Source organism: Anomaloglossus baeobatrachus, chromosome 1 (assembly GCF_048569485.1).
Source record: "Anomaloglossus baeobatrachus isolate aAnoBae1 chromosome 1, aAnoBae1.hap1, whole genome shotgun sequence".
NCBI lineage: Eukaryota > Metazoa > Chordata > Amphibia > Anura > Aromobatidae > Anomaloglossus > Anomaloglossus baeobatrachus.
In genome coordinates this window covers 497,809,541-497,837,164 of record NC_134353.1, presented here as the reverse complement: position 1 = coordinate 497,837,164, position 27,624 = coordinate 497,809,541, and positions in this window count along the sequence as shown.

Genomic DNA, 27,624 nt, shown 5'->3' with positions numbered 1-27,624 from the left:
TGTCTATTGTAGCGGCCGCTTTGCGCGGCCTGAGCCTCCTGTAAATGCTCCTTCACAATTGGCATGACCGCCCTTATGCGGTTCTGCATTCCTAAAATGTGTTCAATCACACTTTTATGGGGGGTGGACTCCTGCTCCCATGTTTCCTTTGCCAGGTCCAACAATCCCCGGGGATGTCGCCCGTATAACAACTCAAAAGGCGAAAACCCCGTGGATGCCTGTGGCACCTCTCGGATGGCAAACATCAAATAGGGAAGCATCATATCCCAGTCTTTCCTGTCTTTGGAAATCACCCTTTTTAGCATGGTTTTCAGGGTTTTATTGAATCGCTCCACTAAACTGTCCGTTTGAGGATGATACACAGAGGTACGCAACTGCTTGATCTGGAGTAGCCGGCATAGCTCTTTGGTCACTTTAGACATGAATGGGGTCCCCTGATCCGTAACGATCTCCTTGGGCAACCCCACCCAGCATAACACAGAAAACAACTCCCGAGCTATAAGCTTTGCTGCAGTATGTCTGAGAGGTATCGCCTCTGGATACCGGGTGGCATAATCAATGATCACTAGGATGTGTTGGTGCCCTCGAGCGGACTTTACGAGGGGCCCCACCAGATCCATCCCTATCCGTTCAAAAGGGGCTTCTATTATGGGTAACGGTACCAACGGACTGCGAAAGTGGGCCAGGGGTGCGGTAAGCTGACACTCCGGGCAGGTTTCGCAGAACCGTTTTACCTCCCCAAAGACCCCGGGCCAATAGAACCTTTGCAATATTCGCTCCTGCGTTTTCTTGACCCCTAGGTGGCCACTCATCAGGTGTTTATGAGCCAAGTCGAGGACCCGCCGGCGATACGGCTGGGGCACCACCAACTGCTCTACCACCACGCCCCGTATTTCATCTACCTGGTAGAGCAAGTCCTGCTTAAGAGCGAAATGGGGGTACCTTACCTGGGCACCGGGCACCTGTGCCACCCCGTCAACCACTGTCACCCAACTCCGGGCATGTATTAATGTAGGGTCCTGGAGTTGGGCTGTCCCAAACGTATCCGGGGACGCCTCCAACTCCGGGATGTGCTCGACCATCTCAGCCTGTCCTGCCAATACCTCTAGGGGTGACCTTTCGGATTCACATTCTGTCCCTATCATGGTGACCCCTACGGCAGGCGTTCCGGATTCGGGATTGTCGGGCTCAGGTCCCGGACTGTTCAATACCTGAGGGGACTTAGAAGGCCCCTTCCATAGAGTCCAAAAATACGGCAGATCCCTTCCTAGGATCATGTCATAGGGAAGAGTGTTCATAAGTCCCACCTCATGTTGCACCTGACCGCAGGGTGCTGTGATGGTGACAACCCCCGTGGGATAGTCTCGGCGGTCCCCATGTATGCAAACCACCCCCACTGTACGTCCTGTGGCCTTTACTTCAGCCATTAGGGTTGATCGCACAAGGGTCACTAAGCTTCCGGAATCCAACAAGCCTGTAACCGGACATCCATTCACCTGTATTTGGCACAAGTGGGGCTCAGTCTCCGGGGAGACAAGGTCCGCGGTACACACCGCCTGAGCATACATTGAACCCCGCAGGGTAACCCCACAATCCATGGGCTCCATGGTGAGTGGACACTGGGCTTCCATATGTTCCACCCGCTGGCACCGCCAACATCTAATGGGGAAGGAAACCCCCTTGACGAGTTGTCGTTTAGGGTACATAGCCTTCTGGACCTCAGGGACGGCGGGCGCGGCCTCAGATGGGACGGTAGCGGACTCCCGCACCAGTGTCAGCGGTGGGTCCTTGGCCCGAGGCTTGGAGGGGCCGGACCGACGGGCAGCACGCAAAGTCTCAGTGTCCCGTATCAAATCCTGCGTAGCCACATGCCGCTCCACCAGGCACACTAATTGGTCCAGGGTACTTGGGTCGCCCTGTCCTACCCATCGTTGAATGGCGACGGGTAAAGTGCGCACAAAGCGATCAACCACTACCCTCTCCACCATTTGCGCAGGGCTCAGAGTGTCAGGCTGCAACCACTTCTTTACCAGATGCAACAAGTCATAGGCCTGGGAGCGTACGGGTTTGACTTCCTCATAGAACCACTGATTTACCCGCTGAGCCCGTACATAGGTATTCACCCCCAACCGAGCAAGTATTTCGGCTTTCAGGGTCTCATATTCTATGGCGTCCTCAGTACAGAGGTCCAGGTACGCTTTTTGGGGCTCCCCCGTCAGATAGGGCGACAATACCTCAGCCCACTGGGGGGTCGGCAGCTTCTCCCGCTCGGCCACCCGCCAAACACAGCCAGGAACGCTTGCACATAATCCCCCGGGGTCATCTTTTGCAACGCTTGTCTCACCGCCTTCCGGACGCTGCCGTCATCACCTGGTCCCGGGGTTGTTGCTGCCGGTCCGGCACGGATCGACTTGGTCAGGAGAACCATCTGTTCTTGGTGCCTTTGTTCCTGCAATTGCAAGGAGTGCTGGTGCTGTTGCTGCTGACGATCCAACAACCGGAGCAGGTGTGCATTGGTCTGTTGTTGCTGTGCGTTAGCCTGAGCCAGATGCTTTAGTATGTCCTCCATGGTGCCGCCGGGTTTGGGCTGTAGTGTAGCCGCTCGAATCCAGGACATGCGCTCCTGGGTCACCAGGGATGGATGCTACACCTCACCGGGCTGACTGCTCGCATTCTCCACCATCTGTGAGGTAACGTGGTCGGCTGCGTGGCAGAAGACACGGGATCCAGGCACAAATGGTCACAGCACACAGTTTATTGCAGAAACCGAATCCAAAACAGCACACAACACGTTTTCCGGAATATCCTCCTCCAGAACCAACAAGCCAGATTTCAGAAAATGGCTCACATGTGCTTCTTCGGCAGAAGCTTAGGGAGTTGTGTTCACTCCCTCACACTAGGGGCCCACACCCCGGTTCCTGTTTCCTTTTAACCCTCCTTTCAGCCTGCAGGGAAACAGCAATAAACCCTGGAGTGGAGTTGCTTTCTATACATGGAGGGAGCACAACCGGGGCGAGACGTACCGGCCGTCATAGACAACCCCGGTCACAGTCTCACAACACATACTGTATATACACACACACACACACACACACACACATATACATATATATATGTACATATATATATATATATATATATATATATAATATACAGTATATATATATATATTTGTACACACACACACACACATATATATACACACACGTATATATATACGCACACATATATACACACATACACACTCACATATATATATATATATACATATACACACACATACAGTATATATACACACACATATATGCACACACACACACACACATATACAGTATAATAGATAGATAATAGACAGAGGGATATATATACACACAACACACACACAAACACACACACACCACACACACATATATATACACACACACAGGAGGAGTTCTTACCTTCCCCCCGGCTTGTCTCCGGCTCCATTGATCCTCCAGGAAGCAGGAGTCCAGGGCGCACAGGCTGACATCACAGTCAGTAGCCTGGGCAGCGTCTGTTAACTGTGACACTCCCGGGGCTGCACAAGAACATCGGGAGACATAGAAAAAAACAGGCGGCCCGGAACAGCCGCTTGTAGAGCCGCATGGGGATTCCCTGCCCTAGCCCAGCCAGCCGATAGCAGAGGGCAGTTAATAAGCCCTATAGGAAGCACAGGGGGGCCCCACTGAGGACCCGGGGCCCTCCAGTGGATACCCTGCTTTTCCTGCATACTCACCTCACCTCATTCCCACGCCGCTGCTCCTAGTTCACCAGATGTCTGTGCTCTGCCTAGTACTTTAACACAGTGGCGGCTGGCGCTTACTAGTGACGTCACTGCTGTGTTGAAGAACTGTCAGAGCACAGTGGGGACAATGATGAGAGGGCGCGCTGCACTCTGTTTCATCGTCGCTGTCAACTGTATCGGCATCTGAGATGCCAATACATTTGAAAGTGTGATCCTGGGGGCGGCGGTGCTGGAGCTGATACCGTGGGCAGCCGCTCCGGGCCTTTCCAGCTCACAGGCCCCATAGCAGTCGCGTGGCCTGCCTCTATTGACAGTACGCCACAGCCCTCTGATATGTACAATACCCATTATTACATAGTATCATCTTTTGATATACAGTGCCTTGCGAAACTATTCGGGCCCCTTGAATTTTTCAACCTTTTCCCACATTTCATGTTTCAAACATAAAGATAAAAATTTTAAATTTTATCGTGAAGAATTAACAACAAGTGGGACACAATTGTGAAGGTGAAGGAAATTTATTGCTTATTTTAAACTTTTTTAAACAATAAATAACTGAAAATTGTGGCGTGCAATATTATTCGTCCCCTTTAAGTTAATACTTTGCAGCGCCACCTTTTGCTGTGATTACAGCTGCAGTCGCTTTGGGGTATGTCTCTATCAGTTTTGCACATTGAGAGACTGAAATTCTTGCCCATTCTTCCTTTGCAAACAGTTCGAGCTGAGTGAGGTTGGATGGAGAGCGTTTGTGAACAGCAGTTTACAGCTCTTTCCACAGATTCTCGATTGGATTCAGGTCTGGACTGTGATTTGGCCATTCTAACACCTGGATACGTTTATTTGTGAACCATTCCATTGTAGATTTTGCTTTATGTTTTGGATCATTGTCTTGTTGGAAGACAAATCTCCATCCCAGTCTCAGGTCTTTTGCAGACTCCAACAGGTTTGCTTCAAGAATGGTCCTGTATTTGGCTCTATCCATCTTCCTATCAATTTTAACCATCTTCCCTGTCCCTGCTGAAGAAAAGCAGGCCAACACCATGATGCTGCCACCACCATGTTTGACAGTGGGGATAGTGTGTATAGGGTGATGAGTTGTGTTGCTTTTACGCCAAACATATCGTTTGTCATTGTGCCCAAATAGTTCAATTTTGGTTTCATCTGACCAGAGCACCTTCTTCCACATGTTTGGTGTCTCCCAGGTGGTTTGTGGCAAACTTTAAACAACACTTTTTATGGATATCTTTGAGAAATGGCTTTCTTCTTGTCACTCTTCCATAAAGACCAGATTTGTGCAGTGTACGACTGATTAGTGTCCTATGGACAGACTCTCCCACCTCAGCTGTAGATCTCTGCAGTTCATCCAGAGTGATCATGGGCCTCTTGGCTGCATCTCTGATCAGTCTTCTCCTTGTTTGAGATGAAAGTTTGGATGGACGGCCAGGTCTTGGTAGATTTGCAGTGGTATGATACTCCTTCCATTTCAATATGATCGCTTGCACAGTGCTTCTTGGGATGTTTAAATAACAAAAATAACAAAATAATCCGATATATAAGGTATAGTACTATACATAACAAGAGAGGGCACTACGTAATGAGGGGATGGTAATATACATAATGAGAGGCGATATAATGCACGCACATACAATATATATAATTTGTAGCTTTGTTGCCATAAAAGGAGAGGGACCCAAACATATTTCTTGTACAAGGGCCCCAAGCTGTTATTGTCTGTCCCTCACTTTAACCCTTCTGGCCTATTTCTGAGGCTGCAATACAGGGTAATTATGTTTTTTCATTCTGCTTTTTTCCAGTTCCATTGTTATCATGAAAACTTGTGTGAATTTAAATAATCAGATACATCAATTTATCATATCAGTATCCTATATTATTAGCATTGTAGGACATTTGGATGAATAGATTGTGGATTTTAAAATATTTAAAACTGTTTATCCCAATTTTATCTGTCACAAATTGCATTTATGTGAAGGTTTTTATGGCAAGTTTCTGCTTTGAGAATGGATAACGGTTTAGCTTTAAGTAATTTGTGTGCAATGACTTTGGACAAAGATAAAGCATGTTTTCTCCAGTAAATAATGCCAGTAGGGATTGATATCCACTAGACATATGGATTATGGCGGTATTTCTTCCCATGGCTAGACTAATCTGAGGATACAGTTTATCCTTTCTGGGAATAATTTATAGTAAATGTCTCGTTTTAATGGACACTATTGTGATCCTCTGCAGCAATGCAATTTTGTGATGTTATTAGTTCAACAAATGTTGTCACATTCCTGTATTAAACCCACTTGTCTTAGTTTCGCTGTGTATTTCAGGCCAATTGGCTAAATTCATTTTCTGCCATTGTTTGAAGACAGACATGCTCAAGAGACTATTAACACTTGTTTGACAAAAATAACATGAACCGCAAAAATCCCAGAAGAAATGGAAACCGTACAGAGAAGAAAAAAAGTTCCAGAAAAAAACAATAAATTCCTTTATTTTGTTTAAGGGTATATGGTTATGCCAGCATTACCATTGGTTATTGATATTTGTTGTAGCTCCTTGCTATGTTTGTATTCAATTTTACAGATTATATGTACAAATCTTGACAGATGAATGCCTTAAAGATTCATATGATATTTGTTTGTACCATTAAAGGGTTATTCCCACTGCCAAGATCCTATCCCAAATTTGTCATTGGCATAATAATAATAATAATATTATTATTATTATTATTATTAACAAATACCTCCTTTTAGAAATGAAGAATAGTTCTCCCGATTAGCTATGTCACTTACCTAATGTGCAGGGCATTTCAGCTTAGATATCCATGGTTATAAAGACAAGCAACTAACTCTCACTACCTTACTGGACGTAACTAGGGATGGGAGAACAACTCGAACTGTAAAGTTCGGGGTCAGTATCGGACACCAGATGTTCGGGTCCCAGACCCATACACAGACAATAACCTGTATGTCTGGCTCGTGTTTGGTTTTTGCCATCTGAAAAAAGTTTGTTGAAAGGTTACAGAGTGCCTATTAGCAAGCTTTTCTGGTGTGGGCATTTCAGGCCCCATTACAGCAATGTTAAGTATTGCATGGATGTTATTAGCCAGGGAAATCAATAAAAAAAAAAAAAAAAAGATGCAGGCTCAACCCTATTTTGATAGCTAGCACAGGTAAAACAACAGCTGCACATTGCAGCCCCACCTGTGAGCTTTACCGTTGCTGGAAATCACAATAGAAGGGATCCTATGTCATTTAAAAAAAAAAATATATATATATATATTTACTTAAAAATTTTAATAAAAACGCATTGGGACCCTCCATTTTTGATAAGCAGCGATGGTAAAGCAGACAGGTGGTGGCTGGTATTATCAGGATGGGAGGAGCCATAAATAATGGCTTCCCCATCCAAAAATACTAGCCCGCAGCTGACCAGAATGGCATATCACATAAGATGTGCCAATCCTGGTGATTTACGCGGCTCATTTAGTGATGCTTGTTATTGCAGGTCTCTGGTGTTGTCCTCTGGTTCAATGTTCTCTTCTGGATTGTTGAGTCCTAATTAGATGAACCTGCCCCAGTGTTTATTGGCAATTAATCCTCCTTCTGATTGAAATGTCTCCTTGATGTAGATTAGTGCAAGTATGTAAAACATTAGTGTTGTACTAATACTACTCTAATGAATATTATTTGAAGGAACCCCTATTAAAATATTTTTTTTTTTTCATTACTACTACTTCCCTAATTCATTAGTTTGGATTGTGGGACGGATTTGGAATCTGCAGGAAACAGTGGAACATAGTGTAGCACTCATCACACCTGGTGAGAGAGACGTGTAGGAAGCACACCTACCTAGGAAAATAGCGTGATCCGAGGGACATGTGGCAATACCGCCAGATCGGAGGTGGTGGTGATGGATTTGAAGACTGTGGAGAACATAGCTGGTTATGATGTGGACAAGCAGGTCCAAATTTCCCTGATAGAAAAAATCCTGAAGCATGAGGAACTCTATGTATAAAATGTGACAATGTGGACAAAATATAATATCTATATTTGGTTATTGGGGAGACTTTCTCTTTTTATTTAAGTGAAAAAAACAAGTAAAGGTATTGAGGTAATTTCACGTTATCTTCAGTCCCCCTTAAAGGAGTAAGGTCATTTTGATATATGGTTTTCTTCCCATTTTATTGGAAATATGATAAAATATTCATAAAAGTATTTTGAATATGAATGAATTTGGGAAGTAATAGTGATGAAAGAAAATTATTATTTTAATAGGGGTTCTTTCACATAATATTCATTAAATTAGTATTAGTACAACACTAATGTTTTATATACATGCAATATTTTTTTTTTTTTAAAATGTATTAAAGAAATGTATAATTTTGATTAATGGATATAGTAATGACACATTTATATTTTATTAAACTCTGCGAGTGGATATAAAAAAAATTCCACCCTATTTTTGTATTCTGTAGATGTGATGCCCCAGACCTTTGGGTTACTCGGTCCCGGGCCATATGTGTACGGGGATGCTGTGTCATGGTTGTGTAACAGCCGATGCCCGGTTCCGTGACCCTGGTGATCGCTTTTTAAAGGGGATTATATACAAGGGATTAAAGAGTTTATATTGTGACACCACTTGCGGGTTGTTGTTATGGTGATGGAACCGCCGCTGCACAGTCTGTTATCATTGGGGTTGATGGTGATGGCAGCCTGGATGTTAGGCCTTCCGCAAGTAGGGCCAGGCCCCAGGGAGTGTATGGTGGGATCTGGTGCAGAAAGAAGGGAGACCACACGAAGGGGATGCAGTGCAACTTCTGTTTTTACTCACAGTGGTATTGAGCTGAGGCACTGAGGACGGATGGTTCAGACCCCTGGTCCCTTATGTCCCAGTGCCGTTGTAGTGACCTGGTAGTCTCTTTCCCTGGCACCTCTCACTGGTTGGTGGGACCCCATAGCTTGGAGCGTTTGTGGGTCCCTTACTGTCTGTCGGCAGTCTCTTGTCCGTACGGCAGGCAGTGCGAACCATGTACGGTCGGTGTTCTGTTCTGTTACTGCTGGTGCCACCGGATTCTTGGGCCAGTGAGGTCCGTGAAGGTCCCCTCACTGTGCAGGTATTTGTCAGGTTGCCTGGAGCTGTCGGCTGACCTAGGGCCCTGTGCCCCATCTGTGCTCTGGTTCCAGAGGTACCTGGCTACACCCTCCCGTCTGTAGAAACGCCCGTCCCCTTCAACTGTCACTACCGGACTCTTCTGTCATTCTGTCTCTCTGTCTGTCCCCTCCCACCGGGTTGTTGGCTAGTGGACTGGACTGGCTCCACCTCTGGGTGGCCATCCATTGGGTCCAGGACTAGTCAGTCATCCCTAATTGGGAGTGTGAACTGGGGATGTTATGTGTTTTGGTGGTAACGGCACTGGTCTTCCAGGTCCCTGGGGGTAGGCCCTGCATCTTTGTCAGGATGCAGTACCTAATAGTGCCCTGATGGGTTCAGGGTCACTACATGAAACAGAGGACAACACCAGACACCTGCAATAACATGCATCAGTATATACACTGCTCAAGAAATTGAAGGGAACACAATGTAACTCAATCAAAGTCAGTCAAACTTCTTTGAACTCAACCTGTCCAGTTATGAAGCAACAATAAATGTGAATCAATTTTTCCTGCTGTTGTGCAATTGGAACCAAAAACAAGTAGAAATGATTGGCAATTAGCAAGACACCCCCTATAAAAGAGTGGATGTGCAGATGGTGACCACAGACCATTTATCTGTTCTCATCCTTTTTGGCTGTTGTTTTGGTCACTTTTGCATTTTGTAATTGCTCTTACCCCTAGAAAAAGCATGAGATGTGGTCTACACCACACAGACGTTGCTCAGATAGTGCAGCTCATCCAGGATGGCACATCAATGCGATTTGTGTCAAGAAGGTTAGCTGTGTCTGTCAGCACAGTGTCCAGAGAATGGAGCAGATACCAGGAGACAGGCCAGTACATCAGGAGACATGAAGGGGGCTGTAGGAGGGCAACAACCAAGCAACAGGACCGCTACCTCCTCATTTGTGCAAGGAAGAAAAGGAAGAGCAGTGCCAGAGCCCTGCAAAATGACCTCCAGTAGGCCACTAATATCCATGTGTCTGCCCAAACTGTCACAAACAGACTCCAAGAGAGTGGTATGAGGACCAAACGTCCACAAGTGGGTGTTGCACTTACAGCCCATCACCATACAGGGCGATTGGCCAGAGAACATCCAGATTGGCAGATTCAATATTGGTGCCCTGTGCTTTTCACAGAGGAGAGCAGGTTCACACTTAGCACATGTGACAACCATGACAGAGTCTGGAGACATCTTGGAAATCGTACTGCCTATAAAATTCTCAAGGATGACTGATTTGGCAGTGGGACAGTAAAGATATGGGGAAGCATTACTTTGGATGGCCGCATAGCCCCCATGTGCTAGCCAGAGGTTCCCGGACTGCATTAGTTACCTGGATGAGATCATCAGACCCATTGCATCATATGCAGGTGCAATGGGCCTTGGTTCCTTCTGATGTGTGACGCCCTGGGCAAGCCAGGGGTCACAGGTCATCACACCACCACACCCTACATCCCAGTTAGGAACACCAAAGCTAAACCAAAATCCTTGTTGCCTTCCTCCAGGGGCTGATGTTCACACCAGGGGGTGGGCCAGGCGGTTGGCTCCGACCACCGAGGAGTTCACAGCCCTGGAGGCAGGAAGTACCAGGCAGATAGAGTTCGGAGGAGGAAGTGGAAGGAGTGGAAGATTAGCTCAGGGAGAGCTTGAGTAAACAGCTAAGATGAGTTAAGGAAGGGAAGTGGAAGTGGTAAAGGAGAAGTTGAAGGAAGGTGAAAGGTGACAGAAAGAAAGCCTGAAGTGAGTCCAGCTGTGTGCAGGACAGGTCAGCAAGGTCAACAACGGCGGTGACTGTCTGGAGGGGGACTGTTTGGAAGTTCCTGGAAGGACCGCGGACGGGTAGTGGCCCGGCGGTCTGGAGCAGTGTACCAAAGGACAGTCAGCACCAGGGCAGGGGCCTCTCGGACACCGGCAAGGCTTGGAGTCGCCAGAATTTGCCAAATCCGTCAGTGAAGGGGACATCGATCCCCCAACAACCAAGTCCCGATTGAAGGCAACAGCCCAACCATTGTAGCAGAAACACCGCCACCGCCAGGGCAGCAGTTTCTCAGGGCCAGCGCCTGCGGGCAAAGAGTAGAGCTCCTCCGGCCCAGCTTGAAGCCGGAGAGCGGGTTACCGGTGGGAACCCATCGCTACCAACACAGAAACAAAGGTGCAAGGAAAAGGGACATCACCGTCACCTACTGGGAGAGCAAGTGCAGCCGTCCGTGGGAACCGTCTTTCCAGCCGTGTGGTTTACCGTAAAACTGTGTCAACGTCTCAGGCTGAGTGAGTACCACAGTGCCGCAAGGCACAGCGCTGCCCCCGCGTCCCTGCGCCCACCAGGCCCTGCATCTCCCATCTCATCACCGGGCCCCGGGATCACCAACCCCTACCCACGGAGGGGCAACACAACACCTGGCTGCTCCGCATCACCATCCCCGGGATCCCCATATTGAGCAGCGGTGGTGAAATCACCACAACCGTGGGTGGCGTCACGGACAATAAACTATTCCCACACCCAACAAACCCCTTTCACTCACGGGCGAGGAGTGCCGCTCGAGAACCCCCGGGATCCGGCCCACAGCTCGAGCCACCCCTGAGCAGCAGCCGCCGGACCCGAGCAGAAGGGGTGAGCGTAGTGTGCTGACACCCTCCTCCCCGCCCGCGACAACTTGGCGTCACGAACAGGATCTTACCGCTCTGCCGTTTGGTAGAGGTGCGCCTTGTTACCGCCGGAGGTATCCGGCTGGAAAATTTCAGAAGCCGTCATCTTTGGCGCGAAAAGTTCCCGCTCGAGCGTCTTCTCGAGTAGCAGAGGCGCGAAGGCCAAAACCCCGCCCCGAGAGAGGAGGGGCCGGAAAGAGCTAAGGGGAATGGAAACAAGATGTCTGCGCCCGACGGAGCCGCTGGAGGAGCGGTGGTCGTAGCCGCAGCGGCACCCGCGGATGGGAATGGGCCTGCCCAGGTCCCGGCCGTACCGGCGGGAGGTGCCGCGGCCCCCGCGCTCGCTCAGGTCATGCCGTTCTCCTTGCCCTATGCGCCCGGAGCTGCCTGGCTACCGCAGTATGACAGTAAACCGGATGCCTTACAGGCCTTCCGGAAAAAGCTTAACCCGTTGCTAGAGCTGTACCCCCTGACTGATAAGCAACGTGCAGCGATAGTGCTAGGCCAGTTAACCGCCAGTGCGGCTGAGCAGGAAGCGGAGACCTGGGCCGAGGGGGACCGGCTCTCTGTAGCCACCATCTTTGAGAAGCTACAGACTGCCTTCGAGACCCGGACTGAAGCTGAGCTGAGGATGCAGTTTTACCAGTGCCGGCAACGGGCTGGGGATAGCATTTGGGACTATGCTTTACGTCTGCAAACCGCCCTCCGCATGCTAAAGCGGGTGAATCCTATTAATGAGGCGGATAGCAACAAGATGTTAGTAGAGCAATTTGCACAGGGAATGAGGTCCCCTGAGGATCGTAAACAACTCCGGCTGTGGGCCCTGGAACACCCTGATGTGGACTTTGCTGTGTTAAAGGAACGGGCCATTAAAGCACTACAGCCCCCACGCTGCAGAAGTTCGGGAACCTGCCCCGTGGCCCGTCGAGACGGCCCCCATTGTGGCGGCCCCTGCCTTATCAACCTCTCCAATACCTACAGCCCCAAGCAGCACAGTGGAAGAACTGGCAGCCCAGGTCCGTCGAATGGACGGAGACCTCGCCAAGATCCTTGCTGCACTACAACCTTTGACCAGATCTCAGCCTCCAGCACAGATACAGCTTGCTGACAGCCCCGAGGATGTTACTTGGATGCAGCGGAGAAGTGCTAATAACCCGAGGAGCAGACCCCCAACCTGCTACAAGTGCCGTAAGCCGGGTCATTACTTCCGACAGTGCCCGTTAAACGAGCAACCCCTGGGGCCCCGGGCCAATCCTCAGGAGTAGAACATCGTGGCCCCCCGGACTGGCGGGACCAATATATCGGGGCCCGCCCCATCATCCCCGTGGCTGTGGACGGCATACCAGTGATGGCTCTCTTGGACACTGGATCACAGGTAACCACCATACCGTACACGTTGTACCAGTGGTATTGGGCAATAGACGAGCTGGCACCCCCAGATAACAGTATAACGCTAATTGCCGCTAATGGACTTCCATTGACCCAGGTGGGGTATAAACAAGTGGCTATGACAGTGGGGCAAGCTGAACTGCAACACCAGGGTATGATTGTGATCATGAATGAACCCAGTGATCATAATCCGAAGATAGTGCTGGGAACCAATGTGATGGAGCACTGCATGGCTGATGTGTTGACCCTATTGCAACAGCTAGCCGCCACAGCGGCAGGGAGCCGGCAGAGAGCTGTGCAGCGTGAGATCCGAGCTCTGATGTACCGCCAGCATGTAAGCTCAACAGGAGGGGAGATTGGTGGAGTGAGAGTGATGGATGTTGCTCCATTGACTGTGCCCCCTAGGAGCGAAATGATGATTTGGTGTAGGGCAGCAGTAGGGCCTCAGGGGCGTGACTACCCTGCTATGATGGAGCCCATGCCCTCCAAGCACTGGCCCACTGTAATGGCCGCCAGAGGGGTGGTGGATGTAAAGAAGGGGAAAGTGCCTGTGAGGGTGTTGAACTGTGGGGAGGAAGAAGTCAGGCTTCCCCGGTATGCCACTATTGCCAAGCTGCTCACCCTGAATCCCCACACCATCCACGACGCCAGTCCCTCAGTCTCCCCACCTAACACCAGCACTTCCCCGCCTCAAGGGGTGGTAAAGGAGTGGCACCAACAACTACACGTGGGTACTGACGATACTCCTACACATCACAAAGCAGGGGTGTACAGGGTGGTGCAGGAGTATGAACAGGTTTTCAGTAAACATCCACTAGACTTTGGGCGGATCAAAGGGGTCCAACACCACATCCCCACCGGCGAACACCCCCCTATCAAAGAGAGGTACAGGCCTATTCCCCCTGCGCATTACCAGTGTGCCAAAGACATGTTGAGGAATATGAAGGAGGCAGGGGTTATTCGGGACAGCTGTAGTCCCTGGGCCGCTCCGTTGGTACTGGTTAAAAAGAAGGATGGTACCATGCGGATGTGTGTGGACTACCGGAAGATTAATCAGATAACCCATAAGGATGCCTACCCACTGCCTCGTATTGAAGAGTCTTTGGCCGCACTGAGAACTGTAAATTACTTTTCTACCCTTGACCTCACCAGCGGATATTGGCAAGTGGCAGTGGCACCGGAGCACCGGGAGAAATCCGCCTTCACCACTCCGATGGGGCTCTGTGAATTCAATAGTATGCCGTTCGGGCTGTGCAACGCTCCGGGAACCTTCCAACGGCTGATGGAGTGCTGTCTGGGACACCTAAATTTCGAGACCGTCCTATTGTATTTGGATGACGTGATTGTTTACTCCCAGATGTATGAAGCCCATCTGGAGCACCTGGCCGAGGTGTTCGCGTCCCTTGCCAAATACGGGATGAAATTGAAGCCTTCTAAGTGTCACCTGCTGAAACCCAGGGTGCAATACCTGGGGCACGTGGTAAGTGCAGAAGGTGTCGCCCCCGACCCTGAGAAGATCACTGCCATCCAGGGCTGGCCGAGACCAGCCACAGTGAGGGAAGTAAGGCAGTTTCTGGGTCTGGTGGGGTACTACCGGCGCTTTATCAAAGGGTACACGAAGATGGCTGCTCCCATGCAAGATCTCCTCGTGGGACAGACCAAAGGTGGTAGACCCCTAGGGGCCCCACTGTTGTGGGAGGAAAAGCATGAAGAATCCTTCTGCCAGCTGAAGGCGGCCTTGACTGGGGAAGAAGTCTTAGCATACCCTGACTATGGCTGCCCATTCATCCTTTATACGGACGCCAGCAATGTGGGACTGGGAGCAGTCCTGTCCCAGGTCCAGGATGGGAAGGAGAAAGTGATAGCTTATGCTAGCCGGAAGCTTAGGCCAACTGAGAGAAACCCCGAGAACTACAGCTCCTTCAAGCTCGAGCTCCTGGCATTGGTATGGGCTATCACCGAGCGGTTCCGCCACTACTTGGCTGCCGCAAAATTCACCGCTTTCACGGACAACAATCCGTTGACCCACCTGGACACAGCTAAGCTGGGCGCATTGGAGCAGCGATGGGTGGCCCGGCTAGCCAACTACGACTTCACCATCAAGTACCGAGCTGGTCGTGTCAACATTAACGCTGATGCACTCTCCCGAATGCCCCATTTGTCAGAAGAAGGGGGCGAGGATGATGACCTCGAGGAGATTGAGCTGCCTGAATTTCACCAGCCACCAACTGAGAAGGTACAAATATACCAACAACGGGTTGATCTAGACCCACGGCCCAGTCAGGAATGGCAGGAAGCCCAAAACCAGGCGCCGGCTGTCCGCCTCGTCAAGACCCTGGTGGAACAAGGTGCGGTTGGAATAGACCCTGCCGCTCCAGCTGAAGCCCAGCGCTTGTGGAAAGAACGGAAACGGCTCTATCTACATCAAGGGAAGCTGTACCGTGAGCTGATCAACCCGAAGACCCATGAGAAAATCTGCCAGTTGGTTATTTCCCAAGCTGATGTGGCTACTGTTCTGCGGGCATACCATGATGGTGCCGGACACTTCGGGTGGAAGAAGCTGGAGATGCTGTTGAGGGAGCGCTTCTACTGGAGTGGGATGCGGGAGTCAGTAGAAGCCTGGTGCCGAGAGTGTGGTCCTTGCACGCTGAGAAGGAAGGACGAGACCAGCCAGAGGGTGCCCCTACACCCAATCATCACACATCAACCGCTGGAGCTGGTCGCTCTAGACCATGTCAAGCTCACCCCCAGCAGGAGTGGGTACGCCTACACGTTGACCATCGTAGACCACTATTCAAGATTCATGGTGGTTGTCCCCGTCAAGGACCTAACTGGCCGAACTGCTGCTCGAGCTTTCCAAGCTTATTTCTGCCGTCCGCATGGATATCCAGAAAAAGTGCTTACTGACCAAGGCCCGGCTTTTGAAGCGGAGGTGTTCCATGAGTTCTGCCAGTTGTACGGCTGTAAGAAGATCCGGACCACCCCTTACCATGCCCAGACCAACGGCATGTGTGAGAAGATGAACCACTTGGTCCTGGGACTCCTCAAGACGTTACCGCTGGAAGAGCGGAACCTGTGGCCGGAGAAGCTACCTGACTTGGTCGATATGTACAACAATATCCCGTCCAGCTCGACAAAGTGCACCCCAGCATACCTGATGAGGGCTCGTCCCGGCCGTCTGCCGGTGGACCTAGAAATCGGGTTGGATTCCCCAGAAGCACTCCCTTCGACAGCTGAATGGGAAACTCGGCGGAGAGCACAATACCGGCAGATTCAGGAGTATGTGGAGAAGAATCTAAGTCGAAGCCGAGAACAGCAGGAGTAGCGATTCAACCAGAAAGCGTCTGCGGACCCTTTCCAGCCAGGAGATGTGGTGTTAAAGCGGAAGAGGAAGACCCACAAGCTGGATGATCAATGGGAACCAATCCCATACGTCATACAACGCACAGGGTGGGAAGATGGGAAGGCCTACCAGATCAGTCGTGACCAAGGGGGCAGTTTGGCCACAGTTTCCCGAGACCATCTGAAAAGGTGCCCACCAGCATTGAGGACAACGGCTGACGTACCAGTTCCTCCACCAGCGGAGAAGGCAAAAGAGGTGATCCACACTGTGATGGATGACTTCCCAGCAGACTGGCCTACACAGAACGGCGCGGTGATTCTTCCAGTGATACTGTTCCCACAACCTGTGGATGAAGAAGTGGTGGAAGTGGTCGACCGTGAGCCAGAACCATTGCCAGTGCCCAGGGATGAACCTGTACCCAGCTCCCCTATGCCTCCGCCTGTCCCACACGATAGAAGGGAGGAGGAACCGGTTGTTCCCTCTGCCCCACTGGATAGCCCCACTGACACCGGTCCCCGAAGGTCTACCCGTCCCAACCTAGGTAGACCCCCACTTAGGTACAGGGAGACTGTCCTTTAAGGAGGGGGGGGTCAGGAAGTCTGTGTAAGTTGTTGTGTTTTTGTTTGAAAGTTTTGAAAAATGATGAAAATGATTACCGTGTACTTCACCTGATTGTCTGCTTGATTTGCAACCGGCCGGAGCCGGCACCGTTGTCCCAGTGGGGACCGTTTAAAAAGTTTGCATGAGGAACTACTCATGGACAAGCCCGTGAACTTGCAGGGCAACCACAAACGTTAGTGGCTTGTAAATATGTTGTTTGCCGTTACCGTTTTCCGCAATGCCGCCTCCGGAGAGGCAGGTTGGAGGGAGGGCCCTCAGCGGAGCAGGCTGGGGCCCAGCCACCAAAGGAACCGGTGGCTACCCTCTGGAGGGGAAGGACAGATCCCGCTCGGGTGATTTGTGCTGGACTGTGGGTCAAGGGGTGCTGCCTGGGCTTTAGGGGCAGCATCAGGGCCAGGTTGCTTGGGTGGGAGAGAGCGGAAACCGTAACCGTAAACCAATTGCAACGTTTAAGTAAAAGTGCCTCCCATTATGGGAAGATTCATTAAAAATGTAAATATGTTACCGTTTTACCATGTTATACCTTTTTATGCTTTACAGAAAAATAAAGCCGGTGTTGGACGGGCAGCCCGCAGACGGTCTGCATTTTGCTAAGGGGGAATGTGACACCCTGGGCAAGCCAGGGGTCACAGGTCATCACACCACCACACCCTACATCCCAGTTAGGAACACCAAAGCTAAACCAAAATCCTTGTTGCCTTCCTCCAGGGGCTGATGTTCACACCAGGGGGTGGGCCAGGCGGTTGGCTCCGTCCACCGAGGAGTTCACAGCCCTGGAGGCAGGAAGTACCAGGCAGATAGAGTTCGGAGGAGGAAGTGGAAGGAGTGGAAGATTAGCTCAGGGAGAGCTTGAGTAAACAGCTAAGATGAGTTAAGGAAGTGAAGTGGAAGTGGTAAAGGAGAAGTTGAAGGAAGGTGAAAGGTGACAGAAAGAAAGCCTGAAGTGAGTCCAGCTGTGTGCAGGACAGGTCAGCAAGGTCAGCAATGGCGGTGATTGTCTGGAGGGGGACTGTTTGGAAGTTCCTGGAAGGACCGCGGACGGGTCAGCACCAGGGCAGGGGCCTCTCGGACCCCGGCAAGGCTTGGAGTCACCAGAATTTGCCAAATCCGTCAGTGAAGGGGATGTCGATCCCCCAACAACCAAGTCCCGATTGAAGGCAACAGCCCAACCATTGTAGCAGAAACACCGCCACCGCCAGGGCACCAGTTTCTCAGGGCCAGCGCCTGCGGGCAAAGAGTAGAGCTCCTCCGGCCCAGCTTGAAGCCAGAGAGCGGGTTACCTGTGGGAACCCATCGCTACCAACACAGAAACAAAGGTGCAAGGAAAAGGGACATCACCGTCACCTACTGGGAGAGCAAGTGCAGCCGTCCGTGGGAACCGTCTTTCCAGCCGTGTGGTTTACCGTAAAACTGTGTCAACGTCTCAGGCTGAGTGAGTACCACAGTGCCGCAAGGCACAGCGCTGCCCCCGCGTCCCTGCGCCCACCAGGCCCTGCATCTCCCATCTCATCACCGGGCCCCGGGATCACCAACCCCTACCCACGGAGGGGCAACACAACACCTGGCTGCTCCGCATCACCATCCCCGGGATCCCCATATTGAGCAGCGGTGGTGAAATCACCACAACCGTGGGTGGCGTCACGGATAATAAACTATTCCCACACCCAACAAACCCCTTTCACTCACGGGCGAGGAGTGCCGCTCGAGAACCCCCGGGATCCGGCCCACAGCTCGAGCCACCCCTGAGCAGCAGCCGCCGGACCCGAGCAGAAGGGGTGAGCGTAGTGTGCTGACACCCTCCTCCCCGCCCGCGACAGATGCATAAAAATGATAGGCCTCATGTGTCTCAAATGTGTCAGCAGTTCCTTGCATCATGAAGGCATTGATGCTATGGACTGCCCTCCCCATTCTCCAAATCTAATTAAAATCAAGCATATCTGGGACATCATGTCTCATTCCATCCACCAACAACCAGACTGTCCAGTAGTTGACTGATGCTTTAATATGGGCATGGCAGGAGATACCTCAGGAGAACATCAGCTGCCTCATCAGGCACATGCCCAGACATTGTAGGCAGGTCACACAGGCACGTAGAGGCCACCACACACACTACTGAGCCTAATTTCCTTGTATTGAGACATTTCCACTGAAGTTGGATCAGCCTGTAATTTGGTTTTCCACTTTGATGTTGTGTATAATTCCAAATCCAGACCTCCATGGGATATTAATTTTTATTTACATTGATCATTTTTATGTTTTATTGTTCTCAACACATTCTACTATGTAAGGAATAAAAATTTGCAACTGGAATATTTCATTCATTGAGATGTGGTATTTTAGTGTTACCTTTATTTTTAGCAGTGTATAAGTCACTTGCAAATGTACTTGTTAGATTGTGATTAAGGCTCAGAGATAGCCGAAATGCGTTGTTTTTGGGATTTTTTTTTACACCTCTGTGTGTTTTTATAGAGACATTTGACTGCTGAAAATGTATATGAAATTTTAAAAGAAGAATAAATGTGAACTTTTATTTTCATCCATGTGGTCAAGTGCTTGCTCAGCTGGATCCATATTCTGCTCTTACCGTTTTTGTGGTACACCATATTTAAGTGGGATCCATGCAGCGGTCAGCACTGTTTGAAGGGGGAAATGAGGTGAGCTGAAGCAGCTGTGTGGGTTTTTCTTTATTTGAATTTTAGGGTGTAAAATCGTCTGGAATAGATAGCGAATACCATGTCGTATTTGGTGAGCCCCTGATGTGCCTAAAAGTGGACCTCTTCCACATGTGACCACATTTTTGAAACTAGACTCCTCAAGAAATTTATTTAGATGTTTTGTGAGCACCTTGTACCTCCTTGTGCTTCCCAGAATTTTTAAGTGAGTGTTAAGCTATGAAAATAAAAAAATAAATTTTTACCACAAAATTGTTGGTTTAACCCCAAATTTTATATTTTCACAAAGGTAACAGGAGAAATATATCATGCAGATTGTTGTGTAATTTCTCCTGAGTATTCTGACACTTCATATGTGGTGGAAATCAACTGTTTAGGTGCACGGCATAGCTCAGGAGAGAAGGTGTGCCATTTGAATTTTGAAAGCAAAATTAGCTAGAATTAATAGTGGATGCCATGTCATGTTTGGAGTGCCCCTGATGTGGCTAAACAGTGGAGCTGCCCCACAAGTGACTCCATTTTGGAAACGAGACCCCTCATGGTATTTATCTAAATGTTTGGTAAGCACCTTGAACCCCCAGGAGCTTCAAGAAATAAAAAAAAATACAATTTTTAGCCACAATATTGTTGCTTTAACAAGCACATTTTTCAAATTCACTAGGCTAATCGGAGATAATTACCCATACAACTGTACAGTACTGTTTGGCCGCACCACATAGATTGGGAGGGAAGGAGCACTATTTGATTTCTGGAGCACAGATTTTCCTGAGGCCTAAAACACACTTCCGCAAAAAAAAACATGCATGTGACACGGTACGTTTTTCGGGTCAGTGTTCCGTTTTTTTTGGGGCTTTTCTCCGGTACGTATGGCATCCGTGTGATGGCGTATGCGAGCCATGTGTACGTGTAAAATGTCCGTGTTTGTGTGTAAAATGCCCGTGTATGTGTACGTGGAATGTCCGTTTGTGTGTTGCACAATGTCGTTGATACATGTCGGCTGACAGCAGACAGAGTTGCGCGATGAGAATGAACTCGGGTGAACTTCACCCGACTTCATTGTCATGCCGCGGCTCTGTCTGTGTGCCGCGTACTGATTAGCGGTCACCTGTGAAGGATTCACCAGTGACCGCTAATCCCCCGAGTGACTGAAGTGAGCAGCCCTCTCTCATACTTACCGCTCCCCGATCACCAGCGCGGCGAGGAACAGCTGTGCAGAGAATACGTGGCAACAATTACTTTGAAAATGCCGGCCGCTCATTAATCAATCACGTATTTCCCTGCTTTCCCCGCCCACCGGCGCCTATGATTGGTTGCAGTCAGACACGCCCCCCACGCTGAGTGACAGCTGTCTCACTGCACCCAATCACAGCAGCTGGTGGGCGGGTCTATACTGTGCAGTAAAATAAATAATTTAAAAAACCGGCGTGCGGTCCCCCCCCATTTTAATACCAGCCAGATAAAGCCATAAGGCTGAAGGCTGGTATTCTCAGGATGGGGAGCCCCACGTTATGGGGAGCCCCCCAGCCTAACAATATCAGTCAGCAGCCGCCCAGAATTGCCGCACACATTATATGCGACAGTTCTGGGACTGTACCCGACTCTTCCCGATTTGCCCTGGTGCGTTGGCGAATCGGGGTAATAAGGAGTTTTTGGCAGCCCATAGCTTCCAATAAGTCCTAGATTAATCATGTCAGGCGTCTCCCCGAGATACCTTCCATGATTAATCTGTAAGTGACAGTAAATAAACACACACACACACGAAAAAATCCTTTATTAGAAATAAAAAACTCAAACATATACCCTGGTTCACCACTTTAATAAGCCCGAAAAAGCCCTCCATGTCCGGCGTAATCCAGGATGCTCCTGCGTCACATCCAGCTCTGCTGCATGGAGGTGACCGGAGCTGCAGAAGACACCGCCGCTCCTTTCACCCCCATGCAGCTAATGAAGGCAATAGCGCGATCAGCTGTATTCAGCGTTGGCCGCGAGTAACCTCAGTGACAGCTCAGCTGATCGCGCTATTGCCTTCATTAGCTGCGTGGAGGTGACAGGAGCGGCGGTGTCTTCTGCAGCTCTGATCACATCCATGCAGCAGAGCTGGATGCGATGCTGGAGCATCCTGGATTACGCCGGACATGGAAGGCTTTTTCGGGCTTATTAAAGTGGTGAACCAGGGTATATGTTTGTGTTTTTTATTTCTAATAAAGGATTTTTTCGGGTGTGTGTGTGTTTATTTACTGTCACTTACAGATTAATCATGGAAGGTATCTCGTGGAGACGCCTGACATGATTAATCTAGGACTTATTGGCAGCCATGGGCTGCCAAAAACTCCTTATTACCCCGATTTGCCAACGCACCAGGGCAAATCGAGAAAAGCCGGGTAGAGTCCCAGAACTGTCGCATATAATGTATGCGGCAATTCTGGGCGGCTGCTGACTGATATTGTTAGGCTGGGGGCTCCCCATAACGTGGGGCTCCCCATCCTGAGATTACCAGCCTTCAGCTGTATGGCTTTATCTGGCTGGTATTAAAATGGGGGGGACCGCACGCCGTTTTTTTTAATTATTTATTTATTTAACTGCACAGTATAGACACGCCCACCGGCTGCTATGATTGGGTGCAGTGAGACAGTTGTCACTCAGCGTGGGGGGCGTGTCTGACTGCAACCAATCATAGGTGCTGGTGGGTGGGGAAAGCAGGGAATACGAGATTGATTAATGAGCGGCCGGCATATTCAAAGTAATTGTTGCCGCGTATTCTCTGCACAGCTGTTCCTCGCCGCGCTGGTGATCGGGGAGCGGTAGGAGCCGGGGGAAGAAAAAAACCGAGCGCCAATGTAAGTATGACTGAGAACAGCAGAAAAAAAGGTAAGTATACTGAATTTAATTTAAAAAAAAAAAAAATATCGCTAGTTTAAAAAGGCACACGCACGAAACGTGCTGAACACGGACATTCTCCGTGTGCGGTCCGTGCAGGCACGGACCCATAGACTTTAGCGGGTCCGTGCCTGCGTGCTGCCGGCCAAAAACGGACATGTTGTCCGTGTAGAAAAGCGCACACACGTACTTATCACACGGACACACATTCCGTGTGATTTTACGTGTGTGTGCCATCTACCATAGAACAACATGGGTCTCTGTGTGTACGTGTCTCCGGTACGTGCAAATACGTACCGCACACGTACAAATTAAACGGATGTGTGTTGCGGGTCTAAAATAGTTTGCAGACTCCAGTTGCAGAGCCCCAAACTGCCAGAAGAGAAAAAATCCCCCTCAAGTGCCCAAATTTTGGAAATTAAATCCCTCTGGGAATTTATCTATGGCTGTGGTGACAATTTAGTCTCTGGAAAACACCCATGGTGTCAAACACAGTGAATGTTTCAGAATTGAAAATTGCAAATAAGCCCTTGTCATGCCCAATATATTGTTCCCAGCTCATGCTTCTGGAGACCTGCACCTCATAAATTAAGCGGCTCTCCTCACTACAACAATGCCAAATAAGTGGTGCTAACTGTAATTTAGGCACATTGTGGTGTGCCACATATTTTTTTATCACTTTCTATGTCACTTTTTGTGAGGCAGAATCAGGAAGAAACAGCAATTTTGGAACTTTTTTGTTTTTTTATGTCATTAACAGTGCCATAAAAGTGATAAGACCGTTTTATTCTTCAGATCAGTACAATTACAGTGATACTGCATTTATATACTTTATGTTTTTCCACTTTTACACCATAAAACCTGTTTTATAAAAAAACCCAGTTTTTGCATTGCTGTATTCTGAGAGCTATAACTTTTTTTTTGCTGATAAGCAGCTATACAGCTCTGTTTTTTGTTGGACAAGAGATCGTTTTCAGCTGTACCATTTTTATATGTATGTGACTTTTTGATCACATTTTAATCCACTTTTTGTAAGCTGTATGATGAAAATTCATAGGTTTTGCTACGTTTTTAATTTAAATTTTTTACGATGCTCACTGAAGGGGTTAACTAGTGTGAGAGTTTTATAGATTGGGTTGTTACGGTCACTGTACTAAATATGTATACTTTTTTAATTTAGATTTTTACACAAATATAACTATTAGGAATGAGCGAATGTATTTGCCACTATTCGGTATCCAACGGATAACAGGCTATTCGCACCATTCGGTATCCGATGAATAAAACAGCGTCCGCTCCAATACTTTCATTTTAATTTCTGACTTTCTGGCACCTGTTTTCCAGCCAATGAACACATTTGATGTTGCTTGCCCTCACAGTAGCACCGAAGCCATCTTTGTTGTAGTGTTACTGTGATTGGCTTGGCCGCACAGCGTCATAGGGGCTATATAAGCCAGCGGCCGTTTTGTGAACACACAGTGATTGGGGAGCTAGCGGGAGCTGGTGGTGTAGATAGACTGTATTGTGTGCAGGAGAGCGTTCTTAGATCCAACTAATAAATAGTCCTTCTAGGGGCTGAACACAGTGTCTAGTAGCTGCTAGCGGCTACATAAATCACCAGACTGCAAATCTGTGAATGTGGACCCAGCTATAAGGCTCTCTCTGTCTGTCCGTCGATCTCTCTCTCTGTCGGTTGGACTCTCTCTCTGTCTGTCCATCGGTCTCTCTCTTTGTCGGTCGCTCTCTCTCTCTCTCTGTTGGTCACTCGGTCTCTCTCTCTCTCATACTTACCAATCACTGACCGATCACCGGCGCGGCGCTGCACAGCTGTCACAAAGCTGCGGCGGCTTCTCCTAGTTTTGAAAATGCCGGCTGCTCATTATTCCATCTTGTATTCACTGCTTCCCCTGCCCACCGATGCCTATGAATGTTTGCATTCAGACGAGCCCCCACACTGAGTGACAGCTGTCTCACTGCAACCAATCACAGCCACCGGTGGGTGGGTCTATAATGCAGTAAAATAAAAAATAAATAATTAAAAAAAACGGCGTGTGGTTCCCTCAATTTTGATACCAGCCAAGGTAAAAGCCACACTGCTGAAGGCTGGTATTCTCAAGATGGGGAGCCCCACGTTATGGGAGCCCCCCAGCCTAAAAACATCAGCCAGCAGCCATCTGGAATTGACGCATCCATTAGATGCGACAGTCCCGGGACTTTAACTGGCTCATCCCGAATTGCCTTGGTGTGGTAGCAATCAGGGTAATAAGGAGTTAATGGCAGCCCATAGCTGCCACTAAGTCCTAGGTTAATCATGGCAGGCGTCTATGAGACACCTTCCATGATTAACCTGTAAGTTAAAGAAAATAAACAGATTATTTGGAATAAAAGACGAAAAAAAACACCCTCTTTCACCGCTTTATTAAAAATCCCCAAATTCCCCTCCAGGTCCGGCGTAATCCACATATGTCCCACGATGCATCCAGCTCTGCTACATGAAGCTGACAGGAGCGGGGCAACTGAAATGAGTTGCGTTATTAGCGGTGACATCACTCACCTTACTTACATCAGGTTACCTGTGGCCACCGCTCTCAGGTGGATGACTCCAGCTGGCCACGGGTAATTTGAGTTACGGCACCGCTGATCACGCGGCTCACTTCAGTCACTCAGGGGATTTGCGGTCACTGGTGAGTCCTTCACCTGTGATCGCAAATCAGGCCTCGGCACACACACAGAGCTACGCGATGACAATGAAGTTGGTGAAGTTCATCCAAGTTCATTCTGATTGCGCAGCTCTGTTTCGCAGCCAGCCATGCTCTATGAGGATGTAGCAGAGCTGAGTGGGACCACACTGTCAAAAATGCATTCAAAATGCCTTCAAAAGGCATCCAAAATGCAGCGTGCACATGCAGTGTAAAGTATGAGAAAGGGAACATGAATGAACAGAGCTGCAGTGTAAAGCATGAGGAAGGGAACATGAATGAGCAGAGCTGCAGTGTAAAGCATGAGAAAGGGAACGTGAATGAGCAGAGCTGCAGTGTAAAGCATGAGTAAGAAAACGTGAATGAGCAGAGCTGCAGTGTAAAGCTTGAGGATGGGAATAGGAATGAGCAGAGCTGCAGTGTAAAGCATGAGAAAGGGAACGCGAATGAGCAGAGTTGCAGTGTAAAGCATGATGAAGGAAACTTGAGTGAGCAGAGCTGCAGTGTAAAGCATGAGGAAGGGAACGTGAATGAGCAGAGCTGTAGTGTAAAGCATGAGGAAGGGAATGTGAATGAGCAGAACTGCAGTGTAAAGCATGATGAAGGAAACGTGAATGAGCCAAGCTGACGTGTAAAGCATGGGAAAGGGAACATGAATGAGCAGAGCTACAATGTAAAGCATGAGGAAGGGAACGTGAATGAGCAGAGCTGCAGTGTAAATCATGAGGAAGGGAACATGAATGAGCAGAGCTGCAGTGTAAAGCATAAGAAAGGAAATGTGAATGAGCAGAGCTGCAGTGTAAAGCATGAGGAAGGAAAAGTGAATGAGGAGAGAGAGAGAGAGAGAGAGAGAGAGAGAGGCCAGGCATGATTCCAAGCGATTTCCAACCTTTTACAGGCTGTGCCCATACTGTTTCTGCCTTTTCCTCAGTCAACACAGCTCACCGTTAGGTCCAACGTGAAATTATTCAAGTTTCCCATAGACTTACATTGCATATCAAATATTGGCGAATAGTGGCGACCTATTCGTCAGATATTCGCGAAGTTGGATATTTTGGTATTCGATCATCCCTAATAACTATTTATTGGAATAGTTTTATTTTTTTTTTGTTCTTTATTTCTGATTTTTTTTATAAAAATATTTTTACATTTTTTTTACCTTTTTTTTACCATTTTTTTTATTTTGTCCCTGTATGAGACATTACCCTACAGTGCCCTGATCACAGCTGCAGTGTACTGCTATGCTCGATCACTGCAGTACACAACAGCTGCCAGAGTTGCACTGTGAAAGTATGAGGCGTGGGCAGACCCCTTACAAGGAGGCGCAGTTTCCCCCTGAAAACTGTTAATGTTGATGTGATTTAATAAAGATGTTTTATTCTGTTTTAGTGGGTTTCCCCTAGTGGCCGGGTGGGACGGCTGTCCCCACAGCAACAGTGTAGGAGCAAGGTGGAGCCGGCAGCAGAAGGGGGAGGGAGAAAAGGAGTTGTTAAGGAAAAAGTTAGAGCCGGGAGGCAGTTGAGTCCGGGACGGGAGAGAAGAAGCAGACGGGGCAGAGTGTGGGAGCTGGGTGGACAGGAAAGCGGAGGAAAAGCAGAGAAGAAGTGTCCTCAAGGGTGAAGCAGTATTGGTGTGGGTCCAGTCTGTGTTAGCCGGAGTGGGAGCCAGGTGAAGTGGAGTAGCCGGGCACATCCCCACTAGAGGAGACATCCAGAGAAGGTTTTCCCCAGCTGAACGTTGTGACATCATCTGAGTATTGCCTCTGTCATGAAGAAGTGTACAATAAACATGCCTGCTGGTTCAATTGATCCGCGTCTATCAAGTGTTTGTATCTCTGACGACGACATCTGCACCACCACAGTCTGCCCCACCAAGTCATCTCCTGTCCCAAAAGTGACGGCGGAGCCAGGGGTAAGCCTGATAGAAAAAGGGGCCACGACTACAATCCCGAGGCACCCCTGGCACCCCGTTACATGTGGCGTAGTCGGCAGGATCCGGATTATATGCAAGGGGTCCCGATTCAAGAAGATGGAGACCAAGTGGTGCCTAGGGCCCAGGATCCGGATTATTGGCGAAGGGTCCCGATCCCATGGTGGGAAGAAGAAGTGGTGCCTAAGGCGTTGGACCGGGCACAAGATGGCGGCAAGATGGCCGCCGTCTTCATGAACACAGTGAGCGCGCGAAGAATTGGCGCCAAAAGAAGAGTCTGGGGCTGGCCAGTGAAGAAAAAGAAGTGCGGAGTGCGCCGCTCAAAGAGGGGAGGTGCTGGCCCCAGGATGCTGATAAAGATACGTGAAGTGGGCGGCGTTACAGGAAAAAAGAAGAGCCGCCTTGGCCGGGTCGACTTGATGTGCGAGACTGGGGGTGGAGTGTACCCAAGAGCGGGAAAAGAAGGCCCGCCTCCACCTTCTCCAGCATCTCCACTGTCCCCGGCGCCATTGCAAGAAG